Raw genomic sequence first — 20,648 nt, forward strand, 5'->3', positions numbered from 1 at the left:
AGCTAGAATAATTGCTATGATAGTACAAGAGGTGTTTTGCTTTTTTTGGTTTTTTTTTTTAAACATCACCATTTCTCTTTCTCAGGTGATAAAGCAATTTACTGTACTCCAAGTTACAATGTCCATTAGCAACCTGTCAGCTGTATGATGTCAGAGAATCAAAAGGATGTGTGTTCTGATGCCCTGATCCCCAGCCACGCCTGGGCCTCCAATGCTTAAATGCTACCAACTCCAGTCCTGCTCTGACAGTCTGTCCTCGGCTGTGAATTTTTCCCCCGATAGAATACAATGAGATAAAATATGAGATATTAACTCAGGTTCTGGAAAGGGAAAGCAAGAAAAAAAAGAAAACTAAATGCACTAAACATTAAAAAAAAAGTTTTATTGAAAGAAAAGCAGATTAACTTGAAGACCTAAAGATTTGTTTTTCTCTCTACAAAGGAAATGTGTCAGTTGCATGCCTATGATGCTTAAGGATTCCCGCAAAGGAAACCATCTTTCCTGGGAGAATAGAGAGCCCCTCTATTGTTGGTGACACTGCCCTCTCCCCCCGCTCCCCCCCCCCCCGCCCCCATTTGTTGCCTTTGTTTTCCTCCCGTCATTAGTCAGCTCCCAGTACCACTGTGCCAACCTCAGCACAAAGACACTCTAAAAGCCTCTGTAGGAGCAATAGAGTTCCATCCTACCGGGGGAAAAAAGTGACCCCTGAGGTCAGAAAGATGAGGAAAGATTTCGCCTTTGGAAAGCTGTCACAGACTTGGGTGGCTTTGGCAAGTTCAGCCTTTACAGGTGACCTCGTGCACAGGTTGTCAACCTTAAGACCGGCCAGAGAGGGGAGGTGGACAGGAAGGAGAGAGAGCGAGGTCGTGGGGACGGAGGGCATGAAAGAGAGGCAGGAGGAGTAGGAAGGAGGCTGCAAGGAGGCCACTAGACCCTGAGGACCCAAAGCGGTGGCCCTCCCCCGGGGCTGCGTCTCTCAGTAACCATCCCCGCCCTCCGCACTGGCGCTTCCCTCCGGGTCACTGCCCCGCCCCACCTCTGGGGCTGCGGCGTGCTCCGCCCCGGTCCTGGAGCCTGGCGGCGCCCAGAGCACGCCCCGGGGTCCCCAGCTGGGCTGACCACGTGGAGGGGGTCTCGGCTCTCCACGCCGCCCCGCCACCCCCACCCCTTCCCCAAGGCTGCAGCAGCAGCAGCAGCAGCAGCAGCACCAGCAGCGAAGGAACGGAGCCACAGCGTCACCGAAATCCACACAGAGCCCAGCTGCGCCGGGGGCAGGGGGAGGGGGCTGGGGCGACTGCAGGGGGAGTGGCGGGGGCGGAGGGGGGGGGGCGCCGGGGGCCGGCGGGGGCGGGGTGGTGGCGGGGGCGGCGCGCGTGGCGGCCGCGCCCCGGGCCCGCGGCCGGCGTCACTTACCCGGCCAGGGCGCGGGGGCAGCTCGGCCGACTCCTCGGGGGCCGCGGCGGCTCGGGGCCGGCGGTCCGCGCAGCCCGGGCGCTGCCAAATGTAAACAATCCGCCATGATTTCTTTGTTTAGCTAATTGAACCTGCCGCCGTCTGGAGTCCCAGGCGCTCCCTCTCTCCCTTCTCTCCCCTTCCCCACCCCCCCCCGCGCTCTCTTTTATTTATTTATTTGTCTTCCCCCCGCTCCTCGGTCTTTCCCTCTTTCTTTGGTCTTAGTAGCTGCTTTTAATGGAAGTCGAGGCAGTCGGGTGGTTGGTGCAGGGAGTGCGGTGGTGGTTTTTATAAATACAGGTAAAATAATACCCAGATCTCTGGCTGAGGTGCAATTTCTCAAAGAGGAGGAGGGTGTTTCTCTCTTTCTTTCCCTCTCCTTTCCCGCACCCCACCCCCTTAGTAGACTCTCCTCCGTGGAAAGTGCCCGACGAAGGTGGCGCAACTTCCCAGTCACCTTTCCTTTCCGCCGAACTCTCTCGTCCCCAAGTTCGCAGGTGGATTTTGGACTCCGCAGAAGCGCTAGGTTCTTCGTTTACTTTGAAAACCTCAAGTGTAAGGGATGTCCGACTGCCTAAAGGCGTGCAGAATAGTCTCCACCACCCCAGGGGAGGAATAACCATAATACAAAGTGCTCATCGGGGGAGGATGACCTATTGGCGTCAATTCAACTCCTTCTTTAAGAAAACACCGGTATTACACACACACACACACACACACACACACACACACGCCTTTACACACATCCAAACTAGCACCTACACAGTGGAAAGCTCCCAGACAGTGGGGCACTTCAGCCTTACCTTTGCATAAATTCGTGATAGTTATTGCACAGATATTCGATTGGGGAGGGGGTAGACTCTGAGCACATATTTGGGGTTTAAAACTTCCAGGAAATCTTTAGGTCCTGGCCGAAAGGAAGGCTTTGCATCCCTTGTGTATGTGTTCTGGGGGTAAAAATGGATCTGATGACCAGTTTTCACTCCAGTTAATGCAAACATCATTTAAGTTCTGTTCTAGGTGGATTTAGGACGATACTCCGGGTAATCCAAGACAGAAAAAGTCTAGGGTTATGGCTTCATTTATTTAAAACACTGCCCCTTCAGTCTCACTTCTGTTTATAACCACCATACCAATGACACCAAAAATGATTCAATATTTTAATTCGTAAGGAGGATTAAAAGGAATCTACATCTTGCATTGAAACTGCCTCTGAAGTTATCATTAGAATTAATCTCATTAAAAGAAATTATTGCCTTACCTATGCTTATTCTGTGCGGGGGGGGGGGGGGGGGAAAGCACTACTGAGTGAAGTATTGTCATCCTTAGAAGTTGGGACTCACTGTTTACAGGTCCTGTAATATATTGATGATACATGTAAAAGGACCGTCTGATCCAATCTTAAGAGGACCAAACTAACAAATATTTGCACTATAGGTCAGTCACTTTGGTGTTCTTAACCACTAGGTCAATGAATAGGGATTCAAGCATTCTGATTATACATAAGAGAAAAGAGAAAGGAATTGTATTGCCAAGCAATGGAAATGACCCCCATCAAATCTATTTACATATGGCTTTAGTCTGTTTCCTTAGGAAAATTCAACAGAAGTTATAATCCTATTGTTGTTGTTGTTTTTCATACTGTGATATTCTCTCTACCATGCTAAATTTTACAAGTTGTTCCAAATTCTAACTTGAACTTGATCTTAGGAAACCCAGCTTGATATTTACCCGTTCCCAATGATTGTGCCTTCTCTTGGTCTCAGATATGAAACTTCTCAGCTTCGCAGCTGTGTGATCAAGGCCTTTGAGGGATTGGTGTACTGATTACATGGAAGAATCTTTTTTTAATTGTTGCACAAAAGTTAGACTTAGGGAGCCAAAAGTCAGGTGACAAAAGCAAATACGTTTTGCATTAATTTATTTAAAGACCTGGCCTGCTTTATGTAGGTCCAAGCCGACATTAATGTTTTCTAATGCAGTTGAATTTTGTGTATTTGCACCGTTTTCCTGTCCTCAGATTTATTTCATGGGCTGCTTGGCATGAACTGAGATTTGCTTTGGAAGTTGGAGGGAGAGGGTCAAGTGGAGCTGCCCTTGAGTCCATTCCAAATTCTCACCTCTCTCCTTAATGAGATGTATTTGAAAAACTCAGTCTTCTACCTAGGTGTCTCCTTCACTCCCACAAGTTTACCATATTCACAACACTTCACTTATGATGCTTCTAGTCACCAAATATGTGTGGGGTTTTTCCCACACTATGCAGTTCTCCATGACACCAGCTGGGTGTCCTGCAATTTTTTTTTTTATTTTTTAAAATGTTTTTAATGTTTATTTTTGAGAGAGAGCATGAGCATGGAGAGGCAGAGAGAGAGGGAGACACAGAATCTGAAGCAGGCTCCAGGCTCTGAGCTGTCAAGACAGAGCCTGATGCAGGGCTTGAACCCACACACCATGAGATCATGACCTGAGCTGCAGTCAGATGCTTAGCTGACTGAGTCACCCAGGCACCCCGGATGTCTGCAACTTAATTCCATTCTGACACTGTCTACCTGAAGATAGCATCAGATCACATAGGTTAAAGGCTCAGTCTCACAAGACTGCCTGCGTCCCATTTCAGATGCCCATCACAAGTAATAGGTCCCCAGGTTACCCACACTTTCTCTCTGACTGGGCTACCAATCAGAGGTTCCCATGACCTCCTTCCCTTTTAGATTCAATTAATTTGGTAGAGCAGATCACAGAACTCAGAAAAACATTTACTTACACTCAGCAACTTACTGAAAGATACAGATGAATAGCCAAAGAGATACATAGCTGTAAATTGGGGGGGGGGGTGATGATTGTAGCAGCTTCTGTCCCTGTGGAGTTGGGGTGTGCCATTCTCCCAGTGCCGATGTGTTTGCTTACCTAGAAGTTCTCTGAACACTGTACTTTTGGATTTTAATGGGGGCTTCATCATATAGGCATGGCCAATCATGAACTTCATTTTCAGTCCTTTCTTCTAGACAGAATGGAGGAAGCACTGAAAATTTCAAGTGTCTAATCATGGCTTGGTCCTTTCAGTGACCAGCTCCTATCCAGGAGCCCACCCAGAGTCACCTCCATAGAACAAGAGCTGCTCCTAACATTCTTATCACTTAGGAATATTCCAGGTCAGGGACAGATCAAAGACCAAATATTAAAAAAAGAGATTTTCCTAATGCTTTTACCTCGTAAGGAATTTAGGAGCCCTGGGTCAGGATAGGATCAGAGACCAGTATATATATTTCTTATTATTCCATCCTAGGTAAGATCACATTATAGATTTTCATATGTGTATCTTCCCTCCCCTATTAGTTAATGGCATTCTTTAAGCCTTCATGCCCAACAAAATGTTAATGGTATACCAGACACTTGTTGAAAATACGTTGAAATAATTGAAAATTGGTTCATGGCTGGATTTTTTAGTTTTTTGTGGTAGTTTGTTACATTGATGGCCCCAATTAATCATACCTTCCTGTATTCATGTCCTTATGTAGTCCTATCACTGACCATGGCTTTAGCCATGTGAATTGCTCTGGTCTCTAGAAAGTGTGATACAAGTAGAAGTTCGATAAGTCCTAGTATGTTGGGTCTTATCCTTTTGGGATGTTCCTTTTGGAATCTTTTAAACTTTGAAAGAAATGTAGGCTATTCTGCTAACAAGAAAGGCCACATGGAGGAGAACTGAGGCAGCCCAGCCTAGCTACTAGCTAAATTCAGCTCTCCATGAGTGATCCCAGCCAGTACTACATGGAATAGAATAACTGTCCAGTCAGTTCATGGACAATAATTGTCATTTCGAGTGACTAAGTTTTGGAGTGGTCTGTTATGGAGCAGTCAATAATTGATTCCATTCTTACCAGTTTCAAAGACTAGAGACATGGTCACATTACTGTTGGAGACAAGGATTTATCAAAAGGATGTGGGGTCAAGGGAAAGAAGCTGAAAAACCAGTGGGATTTTACAGAACTAGAACTTCATTTGTCACCTCTTAGACCTCAATGACACAGTCACTGCAATGATGTAATTGCCATTCTGGTGACGGTCTTATGCTCTCACTTTAGAATTAAGATATCTGAGGTTGTGAAGCAAAGACAGGTTTTTGAGTTCAGCTATCCTGCATTCAAATCCCAGCTCTGCCCAAGGGACAAAACAGGGTGAATGAACAAATATACATCCCCCCGCCCCCAGGAAATTATTTAAGTGGATCAGGAGAAGAAAGAATGAGTAACATTTGGAAATTTTGGACTCAGACACAAACCAAATGCATGCAACTGGTTATCTAACTACCTCAAAGTCAGATTATCTCCCTATATGCGATGATCCTTGGTTGTGAACTAGGCACCTAAGGATCTGAGTCCTGTAACCTTTGAATTGGTTTTCGGTGTTTGTTGCTGATGTAAATTTACACACACACACACACACACACACACACACACACACACACACACACATGCTAATTATCCAGAGTAAAAATGCAGATGGGGTTGAGAAGAGAATAAGGATGTCTCAACATGGCAAATGACCAAGTTAGCTGCACTTGAGAATTTGAGCAATGTTTTGTCTTCAAAAGATGAATTTTCTCAGACCTCTAAATGCTCAAAAGGTTTATATAAACATGAAATAACATGCAATTATAAATTAAATCTATAATACCAATGAAATCTAAGTTAACCAATTCATTTTATGTGATAATACTTTGCCTAAACTAAGTTAACTCTAGCTTTATAAATACGGTACTGGTGATTACTGGCATTCCTATACTATGATGTATCAAGTGATTGACCAATGAGCCCACCATTTCTGGAATTCAAAATTATGTGAACTCTCCTTTGCATGGTGCTCCCTTATCTCATTTGGCTATCACTTGGGATACATTAACTTCTTATCTGTTTCAGTCCAGGATAATTAAAATTGAGCTGCTTAGCACTAACCCTAGACACAAAACAAATATGGACATTAAAATAATCAAGAATGTACTTATTTTGGGGGCACCTGGGTGGCTCAGTTGGTTAAGCATCCAACTTCAGTTCTAGTCATGATCTCACAATTCGTGAGTTTGAGCCCCGCGTCCAGCTCTATGCTGACAATTTGAGCCTGGAGCCTGCTTCAGATTCTGTGTTTCCCTCTCTCTCTCTGCTCCTCACCAACTTCGCACGCGCACACATTCTCTCTCTCTCTCTCTCTCTCTCTCTCTCTCTCAAAAATAAATAAACATTAAAAAATTATAAAAAGAATATCCTTATTTTTTAAGGTTAGCATCAGATTAAAAATTCCATTTTGAGCAAGATTACTATGAGGTAAATAGCAGGGAGTGTCAGAACAGAGGTCTTGGGTTCAAATAATGTATATGACACTAATCACAATGTAACTTGACTAGGACTCTTAGATATTTCAATTTAGAAAAGGAAAGATCTGGGGTACCTGGGTAGCTCAGTCAATTGAGTGTCTGACTTCAGCTCAGGTCATGATCTCAAAGTTCATGGGTTTGAGCCCCATGTCAGGCTCTGTGCTGACAGCTCAGAGCCTGGAGTCTGCTTCAGATTCGTGTATCTTTTGCTCTCTGCTCCTACCCTGCTCGCACGGTGTCTCTCTCTCTCTCAAGAATAAACATTAAAAAAAAAAGTAGAAGAGGAAAGATCTGAGAACCACAAAGGGATTTTTGGTAGAAATCATAAAGCAATGGATTTTTTATGGCAGAATTTCAGCAATGTGGCAGGTTGGCTTTGTAGTGCTTCTCCTGCAATGTCCGTTTCCTAATTCCTCGTGATCCTCATCTCTCCATCTTTGGTTAAATTTTTCTGTCCTCTAATTTTAATTCTATTATATCATCTCCCCTAAAAATTTAGGCATTTAGTAGTATTATCTTCATGGTTTGCTTAAAATTATACTGTTTACTTCCAAAACATGTCCATTAGTGATAAAACAACTCTTCTATTATGGCTCCTCAATGATCATTAGGTTTTCAGGAAATACATTTTTTTCCCCAGGCTCAGAAAAAGTTTTGGCTTAAAAAGATTATTTTTCAAATCCAAGGAGAATAAAAGTTGGAAAACTCATGCATTCTGTAGTTTCTGGAATGAGTGTAAGTTTCCAATATGCAGCAGAGTTATGAAAAGATCAAACTCTCCTAACAGTTTCATTATCCTTTGTTTTTTGGAAAACTATAAGCATAGTATCCATGGCAAACCCGAAGAGAAGAATTGCAGAGTCTTAACAATGCTTTTCCCCGCACTTGGCGCAGGTAGTCGGGAAACATGAATTTCTCACTTCTAGCCAGGCGCTTGGAATGGGTGCAGGACCATCTATGGGCACAGCTGCTGCTATACTTGAGGGGTCCCAGAACCCAGACACTGTTCTCTGAGCAGCCAAATGAGTATCTTCCCAACCACTACCACCTCATTCACTTTTTTTAAGCCTGAAATATTAAAATTAGCCCAAAGTGTTTTTAAAATTTAATTACGCCCTTTGGAATCCATGCTTTGGAAGACTGCTATTTTTCCTTTAAATAAACCAGGATCTGGAATGCATACACACATATGCATATTAAAAATATGATCGGAAAACATACTTGGCTATAGCACATAGCTTAGTAGGAAAAAGGGAGAAATCCACAGTTCACATTTTCACATGTGTTTTAAAAGATTCTCATGGTATACCTACAAAGCTGTTGTCAGTTCAGTGATGCATATGCTCGATTGTAAAGCACATCTTATCACCTATCTTAGTATTAACCTGGGGTGGAGAGGCGAACATAATTCCCACGTTTCTATCCTTATGTTGTATGCTCCTTAAAGGTGGATACAGTAATGCTCTCTGTTTTATACAGAAGTAATAAATACTATCTTCAGGAGATGGTAATTATAATAATGATGCTCCCTTGACAAAAAAAAAAAAGTAACAAAGGTATTTTAAATTGTATTTTTATTATGATAGGGAGATTTCAAATAATCTAGCTAATTTTGACTAATAACTACTGAGAATTAACATTATTATTTAATGCAATCAGTACTTGAATAGAACATAAATCCAGGAACTAAGCACTAGGGAAGATGTATAACACATAATGCTTAGAGATTTGTAATTCTCGAGGATAGAAAAGGAAGTACCCAAAGGAAATTAAGAGCTGGTTTTGTCAAACACAGAGATTAGATTTTCTTATTTCTAAAAATTACTCTGAAAAGCTTATACTTTATGACATATGTATATTCTTTTAATCTTCTAAAATCTACAACATAGATGAGACCATTTTCTTTTTCACGACTTTTAATTTTATTTCTAGTTTCTTTTCCCAAACATCAAAGTGAACTGTTACTTTATCCTGTTTTCATAGATTGTTCGAAAACATAAAATATAATTTAAATGTTTACATATTATAAATGCTGTATCAACTGTTCACTGTCATAAAGCCACTTAGCATTGTGGCTGCATCTGAGAAATATACAAGCGCAGTAAAACTTCACTTAATATGCTCTAGCATTTCTTCAATAAACAGTGTGAAGTCAAATTCCTATGTAATTTAACAGTTGCTAGTAGCAGCTCTCTGTGATACTAGTTGAAAATAGCTACTCTGAAACATGAAGCGCAACACAAAAAAATTATTCTATAGGTTTGCTCATTTCCCAGGGTTCTGTCCAGATCGAACCAACTGGTGCAGAAGCATGAACTTGAAAAAGAGCAGTAGGAGCACACTCACGTGTTGAGCTGTTTTAGCTGTTTCTCTCTCCCCCTCCTTCTGTTCTTCCCCTAGGGTCACTTGAAAACACAAATAAAAATGACTAGCATTTTAAAATGCCAAAGAAAGTAGAAAGTTATGTAAAACGGTGTGATGAGAAAAACAACTATTTTGAGTTGTTGCTCAGGCGTTTTATAGTGTGACCACCCTGCTCATACCCAGGGTCTGGACATTTGGAAAAGGACCTGAGCTTGGGATTTCCCATGCCTTCGCACACCTCTGAGTACCCGCTTTGCTTTTCTTGGGCTACCTTTTTTTTTTTTTTTAAGTTTTTGCTTATTTATTTTGAGAGAGAGAGTGTACGTACACAAGCAGGGAGGGGGAAAGAGAAAGGGAGAGAGAGAGATTGAAAATCAGAGGCAGGCTTTGTGTACATAGACATTCTTTCTGTGGCCATTGCAACTATTCTGCCTACGTGATACCATGGATTCAGTCCTATTCTTTCATTGATTTGGAGTAGGAAAAGATGAGAATACAGGGTGTTAAGTCACCTTCAAGAGGAGCCACATGTCCTCTGTAGGTACCAACCATCCAAAAGAGAATTTCTGGACCCTTGAGGGTCTACCCTGGGGGACAGTGATGAGAGGATGGGAAGCTGGACCTTTGAGGCCATTTTGTCTTTTTATTTTTGTTTATGTACCATTTGAATAGATTTCTTTCCTTCTTTACTTCCTTCCCTGTCTCCCTCAAACCTTCATTCCTTTCATCTCTTTCCCCTACCAATGCTAGAGAGCTAAATTTATTTATTATTTTTTTTACATTTAATTATTTTTGAGAAATAGAGTGAGACAAAGCGTGAGCGGGGGAGGGGCAGAGAGAGAAGGAGACACAGAATCTGAAGCAGGCTCCAGGCTCTGAGCAAGCGGTCAGCACCGAGCCTGATGTGGGGCTCGAACCCACAAACTGGGAGATCATGACCTGAGCCGAAGTCAGACGCTCAACTGACTGAGCCACCCAGGTGCCCTATAGAGCTTAATTTATTTAAACCATATCTAAGGCAAATAAAACCTGCCTGCATAAGTCACGTAAGTCATTCTGTGACACTGTTTTAACATGCTTCTGTCATGAGTTCTGACACGACATTGCCTATTATGAGGATGTTAATAGATTATGAATTTTGTTATGATACCAACTCAATGTATTTTTATAGAGATTCCAAGCTTTTCTTTTCTTCTCTCTGTAGAGACTCCAAGCTTTTCAATTGAATGCCCCATCAGTAGAAACAGTCTTTGGAAATGAATACCTCAGAATATATGTTTAAATATATTTAAAGGTATGAATAAATATTTTATGTAATTTACATATATTTATATATGATACATATAAATGTATATATAGTACACAAATATATATCATATCTAATTTATAAATCATATAAATACAAATGCATTAAATAGATTCGAATTGTATGTTATACATGATACACTGTATATATATTTACTTATATATCACCGTACTAGTACAGCATACATTTGCAGAACATAATTTTTTAAATAAAGAGGAAATAAACAATATTATTAAAAGGTTTTATTTTGCTTTATTCATCAATGATAAATTCAACCTTTTCCTCTCTCCTATGATGAATATACTATACTTTCCCCTAATATTCTGAGCGTATCTGTCAGTGTCTAAGCATGAAAAAGAAGCCTAGCTAAGATTTTTTTTTTTTTTTGGAAAGGGAATTTGGTACTAGGGGTTGCTTAACAGGAATTGGTAGAGTTGAGGACCTAACCGAGGGATGGTGAAGAGCTCAGAGGTTAGCAAGTGCAGGACACCTAGCAGATGTAGGTTGGGGGACCTGTGGGAGAAGAGGGGGACCAGGGGCCAGGGTTGACTGGCAGAAGCTGATCAGAAGACATAGCCACCGCCAGGGGCGCTGCCACAGACAAGAGAGTCTGGGAGAAATGCCCTGTGTTCCGTCTGCCTTCTGGTCTGCAGTGTCTGGCCAGGCCTTTCCTGGGCAAACCCAGCCTCTTGCAGATGTCCGGACAGCACAGCCCACAGAAGCAGCTCTAGGTATGATACAGAAGAGCAGGGGAAAGGGTGAGAATGGAAACAAGGCAGACAGGCCCAGTACCTGCCACAGAACTTCCCACAGTCCTCTAAATTGTCCCTGTCTTTTCCTAGCTCTATATCTTGGCACATCTCCATTCATCTCACCAGGAGTGCCCTTCTTTCTTTTATTTGCCTGTCAAATGCCTATATGTCTCTCAAGAACCAACACATTTATTTCACAAACATTCATGTGGTTCCTATCATATGCAGGGTACTGAGTGCTGGTTCATCAAAGCAATCAATTTCTTTTGGAAATAGGTCTATTTCTTAAACTTTTCTGATCATCAGATATATATTGAGTCAACATAGTCTGGTCATTCTGAGCAAGGATCCAGGACCTAGACTACCCGGGTCAAATGCTGGCTCTGCCACCTACCTGCTGTGTGAACATACCTCAGTTTCTTCATCTCTAAACTAAGAATATTAATAACAGGTACCTTGTAAGATTGTTAGATGGATGAATTAAGTTAATATTTTGTGGCGTTGGGAATTGTTCCTGGCAAATAGTAAATTCTTTATCTGTGTCTGTTCAACTAAATATATAAATACTGACTCAGTCCTTTCTCTGTGCTTCCACAGCCCTCCATCCATATTCATTATAGAAATTCATTACATTGAGCTGTAAACTGCACATCTGTCACTTCCGGTAGAATATGAGCTCTTGCTAGGGAGTTCATGATTAATCATCTTTGTATTCCCAACACAAAGGACATAATAGATGCTCAATAAGTGTTTGTTTAATTAATTAATCACATTATCTAAACCTCCCCTGTGTCACAAATCACGAAACAAAATGATGAGTGCCAAAGGAAAGATATTTTTAAGAGTGCAGAGAAAAGAGGGATTAGGGTACTGGCCTTGACACGCAGAGATGAGGCAGCATCTAAACTTTCAAAATTTGGCTAGGATCAGACATATTCAGCTAATCAGGAAAGCGGAGAGAGAATATGAACAAAGACCTGGAGGAGGGGCATGAGCAGGAGGAATGAGTGAAGGAGCTTGAGTAGACATGATTCAACAAGGTAGGTAGGAACCAACCTGTGGAAGGCATGTAGAAAGATCCACTTTATATTCTAAGCCAAGGATTTTTAATCTCTATTTCTACATGATACCCTTGATAGATAAAAATTAAACCTGTGTCACTCACCTCAGCTTACTCAAGATTAAATATGGCTCCTTTTTGCTGTTCAAGAAGCTCATCTATTTCTCTTTTATACCTTAACTGTTTTCAGCATCAAATGTACAGATGCCCCAAAGTAGTCTGTAGTTAAGAATCATTACATAAGGTAATATGTAACAATTGGAAAAGTGAGTTAAGTATGTTCAGATTAATCTTCAAGGAGATTCTTGTAACAGAATCTATAAAATGCTTGTTAATCACACTGTCCAGGGTAGTATCATGCACGGGAGTGCTCACAAATGGATGGATGAAAAAGGACAATCGAGCTCAAGGATAAAATGCATGGCCAAAATTCTTCACTCAATAATTGAATAAGTGCAAAAGGATTATTGTGCACTTCATTACAGCCGGAGAATTTATTCTAAAATCTGAGAATTGAAACTCTTCTGTAAGCGGCTTTGTTTTTCTTCTTTTACATGCATGGTGCACTGCAAAGCTCCTGAGAGTTGTCATTTGGCTCTGACCTACTTTGAAGCACATTTCATTTTTCGGCTGGGAGCTGTGAGAATGCACACTTCCTCAGGACAGTAAGAAATGCCCATCTTTGGGATTAAATCGAATTTCCCACAGAGGCACTCAATGGTGAATTGGTCTCAAATAGTCTAAATCCCTTGCCTTTTGTGATGAAGTTGTTCTTATTGTTTAGTTTGGTGGTGGGTAGCTTTAGGGATCGCTGGGTGAGTTATCGTCTACCTGTTGGTCCCAAATACCCTTCTGCCCTTTTACAAAATTCCTGCATCTCTCTGTCCTTCTGCCTCCTTCATGGAACTTCTTTTCTCTATCTAGCAGTGAAACTTTGTGACCTCCTCTGACTGTGTTATCAGCAACTCTCTGTGAACTGGTCAGCAGGATGGAGGTATTTTCAGAACAATTCAGCTGACATATATAGTCCCTTCTGGGTACCAATTACTTCAAACCTCACACATAATATAAGCCCGTTGATACTAGGAGATAATGGTTTTTTTTCCTGCATTTTATGCTTTCTTATTATGCTAGGTTTTGCTTGTTTGTTTGTTCAAACCCAAGTTGAGAAATTTTAATAGCTTTTTTGCTTTACGGAATATAAACAAACAGGTTTAATGATTATGGAGAGCTGGTATGTAGAACTCATTATTTTGTAACTTGTAAGTTAGGTAGTATAGGCACTTTTCTTGCATTATAATCTTAATATCTATTTGCTTTGCTGGAACAGCATGTGATTTAGGGTAATTTTGTGGGTAGGTTTCAATATGGCTCCCAGTGACTCTTGTCTCCTGGTATTTACACCTTCAAGTAATCCCTTTCCTCGTTGAATAACATCTAAGAACAAATAATACTAAAATTTTTATGGAACCACAAAAGATCCTGGATAGCCAGGGAAATTTTGAGAAAGAACAAAGACGGAGGTATCATGGTTAAAGATTTCAAAATATACTACAAAGCTGTAGTAATCAAAACAGTATGGTACTGGCACAAAAACAGACACATAGATCAATGGAACAGACTAGAGAATCCAGAAACAAACCCATGCTTATATGGCCAATTAATCTATGGTGAAGGAGGCAAAAGTATACAGTGGGGAAAAGTCTCTTTAATAAGTGAGATGAAAAATGAAACTGGACCACTTTCTTATATTATACATAAAAATAAACTCAATGGATTAAAGAACTAAATGTGATACCTGAAACCATAAAAATCCTAGAAGAGAAAACAGGCAGTAATTTCTCTGACATCAACCATAGCAACATTTTTCTAGTATACACACACACACACACACACACACATATACACACACACACACATACATACATGTATATATATATACACATACATACATATATATACATATATATGTATATATAATATCCTTTGATCAAAGACACTGTGGATAAAACCAAAAATAATCTCTAGAGATTATTATTTTCTTCTCAGGAGGAAAAAAAATCAATTTTGGAGTAATATATTGTGTGTATTACTTTTCCTTTGCAGCAAGCTGAGATTAAATTTCTTCTGTATCAACAACCTCCTCACATTTCATGGAGTTTTGAGTAAAACTTAGTAACTAAAAAGAGTGTGGAGCATGAGTACCAATTACCGTCAGTGAATGTTAAAGCTTTTGTAATAGTCAAAAGCATGGTAACAGGAGGAATATCATTTTCTCATGTACAGCATAGAGGGTTTGGGCAGAAAATTCATTCCCATAGTGCAGAGGTGTTTTTTGTTTTTGTTTTGTTTTTTCTTTTGTTTTAATGTAGATACTTGAGTAAAACAGCTGCAGCTAAGAATAGAAGCTGTCTGTATTAGTATCTGTTGTTACATGTGAATGGGAGAAGATATTTGCAAATGATCTATCTGACAAGGAGTTAATATCCAAGATATATATAGAACTTGTACTACTCAACACCAAACAATCTAATTTAAAAATGGGCAGAGGAACTAAATAGCCATTTTTCCATAGAAGACATCCAGAGGTCCAATAGACACATGACAAGATGTCCAACATCACAAATCATCAAGGAAATGCAAATCAAAATCACAACGAGGTATCACCTTACACCTGTCAGAAAAGCTAGAATCAAAAAGACAAGAAATCACAAGTGTTGGTGACAGTATGGAGAAAGAGCACCTTTGTGCACTGTTGGTGGGAATGTAAATTGGTACAGCCACTATATGACCCAGTAATTCCACTACTGGGTATTTACCTAAGGAAAGTGAAAATACTAATTCAAAAAAGACGTATGTACCCATATCTTTATTGCGGTATGATTTATAATAGCCAAGAATGTGAAAGCAACCTAAGTGTCCATTGATAGATGAATAAGAAAGATGTGGTCTATATACACAATGGGATATTACACAGCCATGAAAGGGGATGAGATCTTGACATTTGCAATAACATGGATAGATCTAGAGAGTATTAGTCTAAGTGAAATAAGTCAGACTGAGAGAGACAAATACCATATGATTTCACTCATATGTGGAATCTAAAAAACAAAACAAATGAATAAACCAAAAGCAGAATCAAACCTATAAATACAGAGAACAAACTGAGGGTTGTCAGAGGTCATGGACATAGGGCAAGTGGGTTGAGGGGAGTGGAAGACACAGATTTCCAGTTCAGGGATGAATAAATCACGGAATAAAAAGTAAAGCATAAGGATACGGTCAATGGTATTGTAAGAGTGTTGTATGGTGATAGATGGTAGTAGCTATACTTTAATCACTATGTTTTACACCTGAAACTAATGTAACATTTTGTGTCAACCATACTCAAATTAAAAAAAAAATTTTTGAAAAAGCAGGGAATCCTGGATTTCAGAATTTAATTGTGCTACTTTGTAGCCTGTGACATTGAACAAAGTAATTTTTCTAGTCTTTCCTTTTGTCATCTGTGAAATGAAGCAGTTGCAGCCTATTTGTTCATTCGGCCCTTTACTTCATGTTTATTTAGCCTTTGCTATATGCCAGGCCCTGCAGCAGAAGTGAACAAGGAAGTCACAGCTCCCGCCTTCTTAGGACTCTGCAGCTTGCATTTAACATCACGTGGCTTCATTTGGGGAATAAATTCAGGCTGTGAAAGGGTCTATAAAAGGAGTCAATTCAATACATATATTTTAGCATCTATTAGCTGGTGCTTATATTCCAGAATCATAATCAAATGTCCCCAAATTAATAATACTAGGTCATGTGTAGTTCTCTGTACTTTGCCTGGCACTTTCTTATTATCACGTATGAGCCTCTCTAGAACCATTTTAATTTTAGGTTTTATTACCCAGACTATACACCCACCCACCTCTAACTCTGCCTTTGGTTATATTAGACCCCCCTGCTGTACATTCTCACCCCTAGCTAAATAATGAACCAGGGAATTTTTTACAGTAGGCTTCCCCTTCAGTACTGAGCCATAATCTAGCTAATTACTCTATCCTAGTATTTAGAATGGAGAAAGTATTCAATATACATTTAGGGTGTGAACTTGAGTCAGAAAGGTTAAATGACTCGCCCTAAAGTCATCTACTGAATTTCATAAGCACCGGATTTAGGCTAGTACCCACACAGAAGTTTTCAGTGCTACTTGGGTTAGACAGAATGGGACATTACCATTTGTCCTATGCCTTCTATTTTGATTCATTAAAACAAAACAAAAAAAAATCAAAAACACTATGTTTTAGAAAAGTTTTATGTTCATGGAAAAAGAGAGGAAAGTACAGAGATTTCCCATATACCCCCTCCCCACACACGAATAGCCTACGCACTTATCAACATGCCCCACCAGAGAGGTGCAGTTTATTAAAATTGATGAACCTACGTTGATACATCATTATCACCCAAAGTCCATAGTTTACACTACAGTTCACTCTTCCTTGATTCTTTTTTTTTTTTTTTGATTTTGGTTGTAGTCACAGCAGGGATAGTGGCATACCAGAGCAAAGGTGTGGAGAAATAGACAAGAGACAACTGGGTACATAATCCCTTTTGTTTGGGGGTCTTGCTCCAGGTGGCAAACTCTCACAGTAAAAGAAATTTTACTAGTGATGAGAAAGGAAAATTGGTCCCAAAATTTTAATTTTCAGATGGAAGTATTTTTGCATTAACTTGGCAGATAATTCCTTTGAAAATTAGCTGTATCAGATTTAAATTTCTTTTAAAATATTAGAAAAGGTAAAAAATGAGAAGTTGGTCTTAATATCTTTTTACTCTTATTATTTTTCCCTTTCCCAATTACAGACTCCTAATGAGTGGATATGTCCAAATGGAAAATATGTCTGTATCATAATAAAATTATATTTCTCTTTCCACCTTCAAAAGCTTGCTTCTTTGCTGAAGAAAACTGTATTTACTCACTTGCATTTTGTGTTTTTGCTCAAGTGTCAATTTCCCTGTAAAGTCTAACTCTATTAAAATATATTTGCCTGTGGCCATGCCATCTTTAAATTTTCCTTAATTTGCATGCACTTCATATCTTAATGCAAAACCTAAAATGTCTGACACAAAGTCTATACATAACAATACTTTTGATTGACAGGAAGGTTTATTATGCATTGATATGACATCATATTTATGTATAACAATGACTTTTTGACTGACAACTAAGCAATGATAGAATTCTGGACACCTCGACACACCATTTTTTTTATAAGACAAACTAAAATATCCAGATAATTGGCTGAATTTTTCAGTTTTCATGCCAATTGCTTAGCATGGAGTTTGAGAGGACACAGTGAGCTCATGTCTCTTTCTTTACCTTTTCCAGTGGTGAAAGATGATATTTTTGTCCCAGTAGAACATCATATGGTTCCATTTCTTTTTTTTTTTCTTTTCATGATTTTGTGTGTTAAAAGTTGGCAACTCTGGATGTTAAATAAATGGATTTTTAAAAATATAGGCACGCTTGCAACTGGTGTGTGGAATATGTTCAAGGAGACGGTACGAATAGAAAAATCTTAATGGGATTCTGCATTCTAGTCTCGTGAGAAGGCTCGGTCAGGAGGCATGATCCACATCAGTGCACACTGATGCCAATCAAGTAACACATCTTTCTAGAACACCTACCGTGCAGTCAGCATTCAGCACAGGGTTCAAACACAAGAAGGACTTAGAAAGTGCCACCAGGCAATACATATTTTAGCGTTAAATAATGTGGTAGACTGCAGGAATCCAGAGAAAGGCAATGGCAGAGTGGGAAGGGAAGTGCAGTGCCTTGTACCGTAAAAGACTTGAGTTCCATCTGAACTTAAGCCCTGACCGGCTGCAAGACCTCAGACAGGTTGCTTCACAGCTTCATGTCTCAGTTTCCTCGTCTGCAGTAGGAGCTAGGGTGATCTCCCAGCTCTGTTGTTCTACAACTTTATGGAAGATGGGCTTCACAGAGCAAGCAAGGCCTGCACTGAGCCTGGGGAGCAGACATTAAAAGCCAGCCCTGGGGCAGCCCTGAATGAGTGACTGCAGATGCCCATGTCAGGAAGAGAGCCTGCTTAAGTCTGAGATTCTGCAATCAAATGAGCCAGCTCTTCACAAAATCAACATTTAATTTAGCTCAATAGAAAAGTAGAATAGTAGTAGCACTACAGTAGTAGAATGTTCCTTCTCTCAAATAAATACACCGTTTTTTATTTTTTTTTTAATTTAATTTTTTTTAAGTTTATTTATTTTTGAGACAGAGCATGAACGGGGGAGGGTCAGAGAGAGAGGGAGACACAGAATCGGAAGCAGGCTCCAGGCTCTGAGCATCAGCCCAGAGCCCGACACGGGGCTCAAACTCACGGACCGCAAGATCGTGACCTGAGCCGAAGTCGGACGCTCAACCGACTGAGCCATCCAGGCGCCCCATATACACCGTTTTTTAAAAATAGAAAGCATCTGGCTTTTAAAAACTGACTCAGGCACCTGTCATCATCATAATGAAACGACTGGAGTAGCTGTGTGACTGCGCATCATTGGATTCTAGCCACCAGATGGGGGCATCTCACTCAATCACTCCTCTAGGAAAAAGTTGCAAATCATATGTTTATGTTGCAGTCATGAATTGCTGTCTTCACAGTTCTACAGGTTCCCTGAATTATGCACATGCTCCTGTGTTCTTTACAGAAAAGAAATAAGATGGCCAACTCTAACAATTCCAGAAATAATAAAGTGGGACATTAGATTTGTCTCTGGCCTTGAGAACATCTGGAAAGGATCAAAGATTCTCCACTAACTGGAGGAAAAAAGCATTAGGATGTAAGCAACAGAAAATTGTTGACCCTCTTACAAAAATGACGACACTGTTCTTTTTTTTTTTTCATGTTGCCTCTTTTTACGCCTTTGATACCTGTTAACTTAGATCAAGGTACTACTCCTCTTTTCCCAGTGGCTGTACATGGAGCTAAGAATTGAGGCACAGCCAAGCAGTTTGTATTCAGTGCTTATTTATAATGCACAACTTTCTTTTGCAAAACTAAAGCTACATTAGAGTAATTCTGCATTATTCTGTTTGGAAACATTGGACCCTATCTAAGGCCATTGGGAGTCAAAATTCATCTTCAATAGTAATGAACAAACAGAACAATTTTGACTTTTTTTTTTTTTTTTACTAAAGAGAAACTAAGCCCAGTGTTACCCTCAGAAAAGATGATGTAAAACGGATTCCCTATTATAGTCCAAGGAACAATGGATGGCTATTTCAGGTGAAAATCATGATATTGAAGACTATTTTAAGAGCTAGGAAGTAAAATACAATTTATTACAGATTTTATCTTTTTTTCATGTTATAATTAATATAGCTTGGGTGATGCCAGTTTTGTTTTGTTTTGTTTTGTTTTGTTTTGTTTTTGCATCTGTAGGAGAAGAAATCCCTTCACGATGCTGAAGTTAGAGACTTTATATATAAATAGCTATATCCTTCAATAGCATGGGCTAAGATTTCCCCAAATCTAGTAGTTCATATTTAAGGTAGATAAAACTAACAGAGTGCCTCAAAGCTCTATGCTGCCATCATCTACTGTTATAAATAAAACAACCGTAAGCAAAATAATAAAATTCTGCACACCGAAATTTCTGCAAGTGCCATGGGGACCTCCCGGAAATAGAGTGGCAGAGCACCTGTGTCACCGTTGGCCGCCAGCCAGAGGTCACAGAGATGGGGTTTTGTGGCAGCCGACAGGCACAGGCTTGTTCGTGGACCCTTGAGACACACTCGGAGGACTTCCAGAAATACTTCGCAGAGGATCCTTGCCAGGTGTTGGGTCCTGCATGACCAGGTTTGCTGTTGTTTTTTTAGGGAGGCAGGTAGGGGGTGTCAACTGTCCATGCAGCAAAATTTGGTATACCTTCTAATGTAATCTACTTTATCTCCACTGGCTGCTGAACTCTGGGTAGGACAACAGGATAATACTAATGAAAGGTAGAATATCTTCCCACACTTGAGGGACTCCAGTCTGCAAGGAGTCTCACTTCAAGATGGAAGTTCAGAAAAATGCAGAAATCTGTTCTGAATGCACACATTACCGAGGGAAGCATGATAAGAGAGAGGGAGAAGTGTGGACAGCAGTTGAACCTTCCCCCACCTCCAATTCTCTGCACATTTTGGAACTGTGAATGACGTTGCTTGCATTGAAACTCTGGGATCTTTTAAAAAGTATATTTAGAAACCTGATCTTGTACTGATATTGGACACAGGGAGAGAGGCTGTAGGAAGAAGGATGTGGCTCAAACAACTCGTGACTGGAAATAATCTTAAATTTA

Source organism: Neofelis nebulosa, chromosome 9 (genome assembly GCF_028018385.1).
Source record: "Neofelis nebulosa isolate mNeoNeb1 chromosome 9, mNeoNeb1.pri, whole genome shotgun sequence".
In the NCBI taxonomy this organism is placed as follows: Eukaryota; Metazoa; Chordata; class Mammalia; order Carnivora; family Felidae; genus Neofelis; species Neofelis nebulosa.